Below are 12,186 nucleotides of genomic sequence, written 5' to 3' on the forward strand. Positions count from 1 at the left end.
GTACTTTTTACTGGTTTCCTTTCTTTTGAACCTATAATCTAGACAAAATTCAAAAATTGAAAAAATCTCAATTTTTCACATACGCGGACATGTCAGATTTGAGTGTTTTCAGAGTATTTAGTTTTTTCTGCTTATTAACAAGTTCACCCACGAATAGAAGGCTAGTGTGCATTTAACATGTATTTTTTACTGATTTCCTTTCTTTTGAACCTATAATCTAGACAAAATTCAAAAATTGAAAAAATCTCAATTTTTCACATACGCGAACATGTCAGATTTGAGTGTTTTCAGAGTATTTAGTTTTTTCTGCTTATTAACAAGTTTCACCCACTATAGAAGGCTAGTGTGCATTTAACATGTATTTTTTACTGATTTCCTTTCTTTTGAACCTATAATCTAGACAAAATTCAAAAATTGAAAAAATCTCAATTTTTCGCATACGCGGACATGTCAGATTTTAGTGTTTTCAGAGTATGTAGTTTTTTTCTGCTTATGAACAAGTTTCACCCACTATATAAGGCTAGTGGGCATTTAGCATGTACTTTTTACTGGTTTCCTTTCTTTTGAACCTATAATCTAGACAAAATTCAAAAATTGAAAAAATCTCAATTTTTCACATACGCGGACATGTCAGATTTTAGTGTTTTATGAGTATTTAGTTTTTTCTGCTTATTAACAAGTTTCACCCACTATAGTAGGCTAGTGTGCATTTAACATGTATTTTTTACTGATTTCCGTTCTTTTGAACCTATAATCTAGACAAAATTCAAAAATTGAAAAAATCTCAATTTTTCACATACGCGGACATGTCAGATTTGAGTGTTTTACTGTATTTAGTTTTTTCTGCTTATTAACAAGTTTCACCCACTATAAAAGGCTAGTGGGCATTAAACATGTACTTTTTACTGGTTTCCTTTCTTTTGAACCTATAATCTAGACAAAATTCAAAAATTGAAAAAATCTCAATTTTTCACATACGCGGACATGTCAGATTTTAGTGTTTTCAGAGTATTTAGTTTTTTCTGCTTATTAACAAGTTTCACCCACTATAGAAGGCTAGTGTGAATTTAACATGCATTTTTTACTGATTTCCTTTCTTTTGAACCTATAATCTAGACAAAATTAAAAAATTGAAAAAATCTCAATTTTTCACATACGCGGACATGTCAGATTTGAGTGTTTTCTGAGTATTTAGTTTTTTCTGCTTATTAACAAGTTTCACCCACTATAGAAGGCTAGTGTGCATTTAACATGTATTTTTTACTGATTTCCGTTCTTTTGAACCTATAATCTAGACAAAATTCAAAAATTGAAAAAATCTCAATTTTTCACATACGCGGACATGTCAGATTTGAGTGTTTTACTGTATTTAGTTTTTTCTGCTTATTAACAAGTTTCACCCACTATAAAAGGCTAGTGGGCATTAAACATGTACTTTTTACTGGTTTCCTTTCTTTTGAACCTATAATCTAGACAAAATTCAAAAATTGAAAAAATCTCAATTTTTCACATACGCGGACATGTCAGATTTGAGTGTTTTACTGTATTTAGTTTTTTCTGCTTATTAACAAGTTTCACCCACTATAAAAGGCTAGTGGGCATTAAACATGTACTTTTTACTGGTTTCCTTTCTTTTGAACCTATAATCTAGACAAAATTCAAAAATTGAAAAAATCTCAATTTTTCACATACGCGGACATGTCAGATTTTAGTGTTTTCAGAGTATTTAGTTTTTTCTGCTTATTAACAAGTTTCACCTCCTATAGAAGGCTAGTGTGAATTTAACATGCATTTTTTACTGATTTCCTTTCTTTTTAACCTATAATCTAGACAAAATTCAAAAATTGAAAAAATCTCAATTTTTCACATACGCGGACATGTCAGATTTGAGTGTTTTACTGTATTTAGTTTTTTCTGCTTATTAACAAGTTTCACCCACTATAAAAGGCTAGTGGGCATTAAACATGTACTTTTTACTGGTTTCCTTTCTTTTGAACCTATAATCTAGACAAAATTCAAAAATTGAAAAAATCTCAATTTTTCACATACGCGGACATGTCAGATTTTAGTGTTTTCAGAGTATTTTGTTTTTTCTGCTTATTAACAAGTTCACCCACGAATAGAAGGCTAGTGTGCATTTAACATGTATTTTTTACTGATTTCCTTTCTTTTGAACCTATAATCTAGACAAAATTCAAAAATTGAAAAAATCTCAATTTTTCACATACGCGGACATGTCAGATTTGAGTGTTTTCAGAGTATTTAGTTTTTTCTGCTTATTAACAAGTTTCACCCACTATAGAAGGCTAGTGTGCATTTAACATGTATTTTTTACTGATTTCCTTTCTTTTGAACCTATAATCTAGACAAAATTCAAAAATTGAAAAAATCTCAATTTTTCGCATACGCGGACATGTCAGATTTTAGTGTTTTCAGAGTATGTAGTTTTTTTCTGCTTATGAACAAGTTTCACCCACTATATAAGGCTAGTGGGCATTTAGCATGTACTTTTTACTGGTTTCCTTTCTTTTGAACCTATAATCTAGACAAAATTCAAAAATTGAAAAAATCTCAATTTTTCACATACGCGGACATGTCAGATTTTAGTGTTTTATGAGTATTTAGTTTTTTCTGCTTATTAACAAGTTTCACCCACTATAGTAGGCTAGTGTGCATTTAACATGTATTTTTTACTGATTTCCGTTCTTTTGAACCTATAATCTAGACAAAATTCAAAAATTGAAAAAATCTCAATTTTTCACATACGCGGACATGTCAGATTTGAGTGTTTTACTGTATTTAGTTTTTTCTGCTTATTAACAAGTTTCACCCACTATAAAAGGCTAGTGGGCATTAAACATGTACTTTTTACTGGTTTCCTTTCTTTTGAACCTATAATCTAGACAAAATTCAAAAATTGAAAAAATCTCAATTTTTCACATACGCGGACATGTCAGATTTTAGTGTTTTCAGAGTATTTAGTTTTTTCTGCTTATTAACAAGTTCACCCACTATAGAAGGCTAGTGTGCATTTAACATGTATTTTTTACTGATTTCCTTTCTTTTGAACCTATAATCTAGACAAAATTCAAAAATTGAAAAAATCTCAATTTTTCACATACGCGGACATGTCAGATTTGAGTGTTTTTAGAGTATTTAGTTTTTTCTGCTTATTAACAAGTTTCACCCACTATAGAAGGCTAGTGTGCATTTAACATGTATTCTTTACTGATTTCCTTTCTTTTGAACCTATAATCTAGACAAAATTCAAAAATTGAAAAAATCTCAATTTTTCGCATACGCGGACATGTCAGATTTTAGTGTTTTCAGAGTATGTAGTTTTTTTCTGCTTATGAACAAGTTTCACCCACTATATAAGGCTAGTGGGCATTTAGCATGTACTTTTTACTGGTTTCCTTTCTTTTGAACCTATAATCTAGACAAAATTCAAAAATTGAAAAAATCTCAATTTTTCACATACGCGGACATGTCAGATTTTAGTGTTTTATGAGTATTTAGTTTTTTCTGCTTATTAACAAGTTTCACCCACTATAGTAGGCTAGTGTGAATTTAACATGTATTTTTTACTGATTTCCGTTCTTTTGAACCTATAATCTAGACAAAATTCAAAAATTGAAAAAATCTCAATTTTTCACATACGCGGACATGTCAGATTTGAGTGTTTTACTGTATTTAGTTTTTTCTGCTTATTAACAAGTTTCACCCACTATAAAAGGCTAGTGGGCATTAAACATGTACTTTTTACTGGTTTCCTTTCTTTTGAACCTATAATCTAGACAAAATTCAAAAATTGAAAAAATCTCAATTTTTCACATACGCGGACATGTCAGATTTTAGTGTTTTCAGAGTATTTAGTTTTTTCTGCTTATTAACAAGTTTCACCTCCTATAGAAGGCTAGTGTGAATTTAACATGCATTTTTTACTGATTTCCTTTCTTTTGAACCTATAATCTAGACAAAATTCAAAAATTGAAAAAATCTCAATTTTTCACATACGTGGACATGTCAGATTTGAGTGTTTTACTGTATTTAGTTTTTTCTGCTTATTAACAAGTTTCACCCACTATAAAAGGCTAGTGGGCATTAAACATGTACTTTTTACTGGTTTCCTTTCTTTTGAACCTATAATCTAGACAAAATTCAAAAATTGAAAAAATCTCAATTTTTCACATACGCGGACATGTCAGATTTGAGTGTTTTCAGAGTATTTAGTTTTTTCTGCTTATTAACAAGTTCACCCACGAATAGAAGGCTAGTGTGCATTTAACATGTATTTTTTACTGATTTCCTTTCTTTTGAACCTATAATCTAGACAAAATTCAAAAATTGAAAAAATCTCAATTTTTCACATACGCGGACATGTCAGATTTGAGTGTTTTCAGAGTATTTAGTTTTTTCTGCTTATTAACAAGTTTCACCCACTATAGAAGGCTAGTGTGCATTTAACATGTATTTTTTACTGATTTCCTTTCTTTTGAACCTATAATCTAGACAAAATTCAAAAATTGAAAAAATCTCAATTTTTCGCATACGCGGACATGTCAGATTTTAGTGTTTTCAGAGTATGTAGTTTTTTTCTGCTTATGAACAAGTTTCACCCACTATATAAGGCTAGTGGGCATTTAGCATGTACTTTTTACTGGTTTCCTTTCTTTTGAACCTATAATCTAGACAAAATTCAAAAATTGAAAAAATCTCAATTTTTCACATACGCGGACATGTCAGATTTTAGTGTTTTATGAGTATTTAGTTTTTTCTGCTTATTAACAAGTTTCACCCACTATAGTAGGCTAGTGTGCATTTAACATGTATTTTTTACTGATTTCCGTTCTTTTGAACCTATAATCTAGACAAAATTCAAAAATTGAAAAAATCTCAATTTTTCACATACGCGGACATGTCAGATTTGAGTGTTTTACTGTATTTAGTTTTTTCTGCTTATTAACAAGTTTCACCCACTATAAAAGGCTAGTGGGCATTAAACATGTACTTTTTACTGGTTTCCTTTCTTTTGAACCTATAATCTAGACAAAATTCAAAAATTGAAAAAATCTCAATTTTTCACATACGCGGACATGTCAGATTTGAGTGTTTTACTGTATTTAGTTTTTTCTGCTTATTAACAAGTTTCACCCACTATAAAAGGCTAGTGGGCATTAAACATGTACTTTTTACTGGTTTCCTTTCTTTTGAACCTATAATCTAGACAAAATTCAAAAATTGAAAAAATCTCAATTTTTCACATACGCGGACATGTCAGATTTTAGTGTTTTATGAGTATTTAGTTTTTTCTGCTTATTAACAAGTTTCACCCACTATAGTAGGCTAGTGGGCATTAAACATGTACTTTTTACTGGTTTCCTTTCTTTTGAACCTATAATCTAGACAAAATTCAAAAATTGAAAAAATCTCAATTTTTCACATACGCGGACATGTCAGATTTGAGTGTTTTCAGAGTATTTAGTTTTTTCTGCTTATTAACAAGTTTCACCCACTATAGAAGGCTAGTGTGAATTTAACATGCATTTTTTACTGATTTCCTTTCTTTTGAACCTATAATCTAGACAAAATTCAAAAATTGAAAAAATCTCAATTTTTCACATACGCGGACATGTCAGATTTGAGTGTTTTCAGAGTATTTAGTTTTTTCTCCTTATTAACAAGTTTCACCCACTATAGAAGGCTAGTGTGCATTTAACATGTATTTTTTACTGATTTCCTTTCTTTTGAACCTATAATCTAGACAAAATTCAAAAATTGAAAAAATCTCAATTTTTCACATACGCGGACATGTCAGATTTGAGTGTTTTACTGTATTTAGTTTTTTCTGCTTATTAACAAGTTTCACCCACTATAAAAGGCTAGTGGGCATTAAACATGTACTTTTTACTAGTTTCCTTTCTTTTGAACCTATAATCTAGACAAAATTCAAAAATTGAAAAAATCTCAATTTTTCACATACGCGGACATGTCAGATTTGAGTGTTTTCAGAGTATTTAGTTTTTTCTGCTTATTAACAAGTTTCACCCACTATAGTAGGCTAGTGTGCATTTAACATGTATTTTTTACTGATTTCCGTTCTTTTGAACCTATAATCTAGACAAAATTCAAAAATTGAAAAAATCTCAATTTTTCACATACGCGGACATGTCAGATTTGAGTGTTTTACTGTATTTAGTTTTTTCTGCTTATTAACAAGTTTCACCCACTATAAAAGGCTAGTTGGCATTAAACATGTACTTTTTACTGGTTTCCTTTCTTTTGAACCTATAATCTAGACAAAATTCAAAAATTGAAAAAATCTCAATTTTTCACATACGCGGACATGTCAGATTTGAGTGTTTTACTGTATTTAGTTTTTTCTGCTTATTAACAAGTTTCACCCACTATAAAAGGCTAGTGGGCATTAAACATGTACTTTTTACTGGTTTCCTTTCTTTTGAACCTATAATCTAGACAAAATTCAAAAATTGAAAAAATCTCAATTTTTCACATACGCGGACATGTCAGATTTTAGTGTTTTATGAGTATTTAGTTTTTTCTGCTTATTAACAAGTTTCACCCACTATAGTAGGCTAGTGTGCATTTAACATGTATTTTTTACTGATTTCCGTTCTTTTGAACCTATAATCTAGACAAAATTCAAAAATTGAAAAAATCTCAATTTTTCACATACGCGGACATGTCAGATTTGAGTGTTTTACTATATTTAGTTTTTTCTGCTTATTAACAAGTTTCACCCACTATAAAAGGCTAGTGGGCATTAAACATGTACTTTTTACTGGTTTCCTTTCTTTTGAACCTATAATCTAGACAAAATTCAAAAATTGAAAAAATCTCAATTTTTCACATACGCGGACATGTCAGATTTTAGTGTTTTCAGAGTATTTAGTTTTTTCTGCTTATTAACAAGTTTCACCCACTATAGAAGGCTAGTGTGAATTTCACATGCATTTTTTACTGATTTCCTTTCTTTTGAACCTATAATCTAGACAAAATTCAAAAATTGAAAAAATCTCAATTTTTCACATACGCGGACATGTCAGATTTGAGTGTTTTTAGAGTATTTAGTTTTTTCTGCTTATTAACAAGTTTCACCCACTATAGAAGGCTAGTGTGCATTTAACATGTATTTTTTACTGATTTCCTTTCTTTTGAACCTATAATCTAGACAAAATTCAAAAATTGAAAAAATCTCAATTTTTCGCATACGCGGACATGTCAGATTTTAGTGTTTTCAGAGTATGTAGTTTTTTTCTGCTTATGAACAAGTTTCACCCACTATATAAGGCTAGTGGGCATTTAGCATGTACTTTTTACTGGTTTCCTTTCTTTTGAACCTATAATCTAGACAAAATTCAAAAATTGAAAAAATCTCAATTTTTCACATACGCGGACATGTCAGATTTTAGTGTTTTATGAGTATTTAGTTTTTTCTGCTTATTAACAAGTTTCACCCACTATAGTAGGCTAGTGTGAATTTAACATGTATTTTTTACTGATTTCCGTTCTTTTGAACCTATAATCTAGACAAAATTCAAAAATTGAAAAAATCTCAATTTTTCACATACGCGGACATGTCAGATTTGAGTGTTTTACTGTATTTAGTTTTTTCTGCTTATTAACAAGTTTCACCCACTATAAAAGGCTAGTGGGCATTAAACATGTACTTTTTACTGGTTTCCTTTCTTTTGAACCTATAATCTAGACAAAATTCAAAAATTGAAAAAATCTCAATTTTTCACATACGCGGACATGTCAGATTTTAGTGTTTTCAGAGTATTTAGTTTTTTCTGCTTATTAACAAGTTTCACCTCCTATAGAAGGCTAGTGTGAATTTAACATGCATTTTTTACTGATTTCCTTTCTTTTGAACCTATAATCTAGACAAAATTCAAAAATTGAAAAAATCTCAATTTTTCACATACGTGGACATGTCAGATTTGAGTGTTTTACTGTATTTAGTTTTTTCTGCTTATTAACAAGTTTCACCCACTATAAAAGGCTAGTGGGCATTAAACATGTACTTTTTACTGGTTTCCTTTCTTTTGAACCTATAATCTAGACAAAATTCAAAAATTGAAAAAATCTCAATTTTTCACATACGCGGACATGTCAGATTTGAGTGTTTTCAGAGTATTTAGTTTTTTCTGCTTATTAACAAGTTCACCCACGAATAGAAGGCTAGTGTGCATTTAACATGTATTTTTTACTGATTTCCTTTCTTTTGAACCTATAATCTAGACAAAATTCAAAAATTGAAAAAATCTCAATTTTTCACATACGCGGACATGTCAGATTTGAGTGTTTTCAGAGTATTTAGTTTTTTCTGCTTATTAACAAGTTTCACCCACTATAGAAGGCTAGTGTGCATTTAACATGTATTTTTTACTGATTTCCTTTCTTTTGAACCTATAATCTAGACAAAATTCAAAAATTGAAAAAATCTCAATTTTTCGCATACGCGGACATGTCAGATTTTAGTGTTTTCAGAGTATGTAGTTTTTTTCTGCTTATGAACAAGTTTCACCCACTATATAAGGCTAGTGGGCATTTAGCATGTACTTTTTACTGGTTTCCTTTCTTTTGAACCTATAATCTAGACAAAATTCAAAAATTGAAAAAATCTCAATTTTTCACATACGCGGACATGTCAGATTTTAGTGTTTTATGAGTATTTAGTTTTTTCTGCTTATTAACAAGTTTCACCCACTATAGTAGGCTAGTGTGCATTTAACATGTATTTTTTACTGATTTCCGTTCTTTTGAACCTATAATCTAGACAAAATTCAAAAATTGAAAAAATCTCAATTTTTCACATACGCGGACATGTCAGATTTGAGTGTTTTACTGTATTTAGTTTTTTCTGCTTATTAACAAGTTTCACCCACTATAAAAGGCTAGTGGGCATTAAACATGTACTTTTTACTGGTTTCCTTTCTTTTGAACCTATAATCTAGACAAAATTCAAAAATTGAAAAAATCTCAATTTTTCACATACGCGGACATGTCAGATTTGAGTGTTTTACTGTATTTAGTTTTTTCTGCTTATTAACAAGTTTCACCCACTATAGAAGGCTAGTGTGAATTTAACATGCATTTTTTACTGATTTCCTTTCTTTTGAACCTATAATCTAGACAAAATTCAAAAATTGAAAAAATCTCAATTTTTCACATACGCGGACATGTCAGATTTTAGTGTTTTATGAGTATTTAGTTTTTTCTGCTTATTAACAAGTTTCACCCACTATAGTAGGCTAGTGGGCATTAAACATGTACTTTTTACTGGTTTCCTTTCTTTTGAACCTATAATCTAGACAAAATTCAAAAATTGAAAAAATCTCAATTTTTCACATACGCGGACATGTCAGATTTGAGTGTTTTCAGAGTATTTAGTTTTTTCTGCTTATTAACAAGTTTCACCCACTATAGAAGGCTAGTGTGAATTTAACATGCATTTTTTACTGATTTCCTTTCTTTTGAACCTATAATCTAGACAAAATTCAAAAATTGAAAAAATCTCAATTTTTCACATACGCGGACATGTCAGATTTGAGTGTTTTCAGAGTATTTAGTTTTTTCTCCTTATTAACAAGTTTCACCCACTATAGAAGGCTAGTGTGCATTTAACATGTATTTTTTACTGATTTCCTTTCTTTTGAACCTATAATCTAGACAAAATTCAAAAATTGAAAAAATCTCAATTTTTCACATACGCGGACATGTCAGATTTGAGTGTTTTACTGTATTTAGTTTTTTCTGCTTATTAACAAGTTTCACCCACTATAAAAGGCTAGTGGGCATTAAACATGTACTTTTTACTAGTTTCCTTTCTTTTGAACCTATAATCTAGACAAAATTCAAAAATTGAAAAAATCTCAATTTTTCACATACGCGGACATGTCAGATTTGAGTGTTTTCAGAGTATTTAGTTTTTTCTGCTTATTAACAAGTTTCACCCACTATAGTAGGCTAGTGTGCATTTAACATGTATTTTTTACTGATTTCCGTTCTTTTGAACCTATAATCTAGACAAAATTCAAAAATTGAAAAAATCTCAATTTTTCACATACGCGGACATGTCAGATTTTAGTGTTTTCAGAGTATTTAGTTTTTTCTGCTTATTAACAAGTTTCACCCACTATAAAAGGCTAGTTGGCATTAAACATGTACTTTTTACTGGTTTCCTTTCTTTTGAACCTATAATCTAGACAAAATTCAAAAATTGAAAAAATCTCAATTTTTCACATACGCGGACATGTCAGATTTGAGTGTTTTACTGTATTTAGTTTTTTCTGCTTATTAACAAGTTTCACCCACTATAAAAGGCTAGTGGGCATTAAACATGTACTTTTTACTGGTTTCCTTTCTTTTGAACCTATAATCTAGACAAAATTCAAAAATTGAAAAAATCTCAATTTTTCACATACGCGGACATGTCAGATTTTAGTGTTTTATGAGTATTTAGTTTTTTCTGCTTATTAACAAGTTTCACCCACTATAGTAGGCTAGTGTGCATTTAACATGTATTTTTTACTGATTTCCGTTCTTTTGAACCTATAATCTAGACAAAATTCAAAAATTGAAAAAATCTCAATTTTTCACATACGCGGACATGTCAGATTTGAGTGTTTTACTATATTTAGTTTTTTCTGCTTATTAACAAGTTTCACCCACTATAAAAGGCTAGTGGGCATTAAACATGTACTTTTTACTGGTTTCCTTTCTTTTGAACCTATAATCTAGACAAAATTCAAAAATTGAAAAAATCTCAATTTTTCACATACGCGGACATGTCAGATTTTAGTGTTTTCAGAGTATTTAGTTTTTTCTGCTTATGAACAAGTTTCACCCACTATAGAAGGCTAGTGTGAATTTCACATGCATTTTTTACTGATTTCCTTTCTTTTGAACCTATAATCTAGACAAAATTCAAAAATTGAAAAAATCTCAATTTTTCACATACGCGGACATGTCAGATTTGAGTGTTTTACTGTATTTAGTTTTTTCTGCTTATTAACAAGTTTCACCCACTATATAAGGCTAGTGGGCATTAAACATGTACTTTTTACTGGTTTCCTTTCTTTTGAACCTATAATCTAGACAAAATTCAAAAATTGAAAAAATCTCAATTTTTCACATACGCGGACATGTCAGATTTGAGTGTTTTCAGAGTATTTAGTTTTTTCTGCTTATTAACAAGTTTCACGCACTATATAAGGCTAGTGGGCATTAAACATGTACTTTTTACTGGTTTCCTTTCTTTTGAACCTATAATCTAGACAAAATTCAAAAATTGAAAAAATCTCAATTTTTCACATACGCGGACATGTCAGATTTGAGTGTTTTCAGAGTATTTAGTTTTTTCTGCTTATTAACAAGTTTCACCCACTATAGAAGGCTAGTGTGAATTTAACATGCATTTTTTACTGATTTCCTTTCTTTTGAACCTATAATCTAGACAAAATTCAAAAATTGAAAAAATCTCAATTTTTCACATACGCGGACATGTCAGATTTGAGTGTTTTCAGAGTATTTAGTTTTTTCTCCTTATTAACAAGTTTCACCCACTATAGAAGGCTAGTGTGCATTTAACATGTATTTTTTACTGATTTCCTTTCTTTTGAACCTATAATCTAGACAAAATTCAAAAATTGAAAAAATCTCAATTTTTCACATACGCGGACATGTCAGATTTGAGTGTTTTACTGTATTTAGTTTTTTCTGCTTATTAACAAGTTTCACCCACTATAAAAGGCTAGTGGGCATTAAACATGTACTTTTTACTAGTTTCCTTTCTTTTGAACCTATAATCTAGACAAAATTCAAAAATTGAAAAAATCTCAATTTTTCACATACGCGGACATGTCAGATTTGAGTGTTTTCAGAGTATTTAGTTTTTTCTGCTTATTAACAAGTTTCACCCACTATAGTAGGCTAGTGTGCATTTAACATGTATTTTTTACTGATTTCCGTTCTTTTGAACCTATAATCTAGACAAAATTCAAAAATTGAAAAAATCTCAATTTTTCACATACGCGGACATGTCAGATTTGAGTGTTTTACTGTATTTAGTTTTTTCTGCTTATTAACAAGTTTCACCCACTATAAAAGGCTAGTTGGCATTAAACATGTACTTTTTACTGGTTTCCTTTCTTTTGAACC

The sequence above is a fragment of the Euprymna scolopes genome, chromosome 9, assembly GCF_053919585.1.
Source record: "Euprymna scolopes isolate OS-2025 chromosome 9, ASM5391958v1, whole genome shotgun sequence".
Taxonomy (NCBI): Eukaryota; Metazoa; Mollusca; class Cephalopoda; order Sepiida; family Sepiolidae; genus Euprymna; species Euprymna scolopes.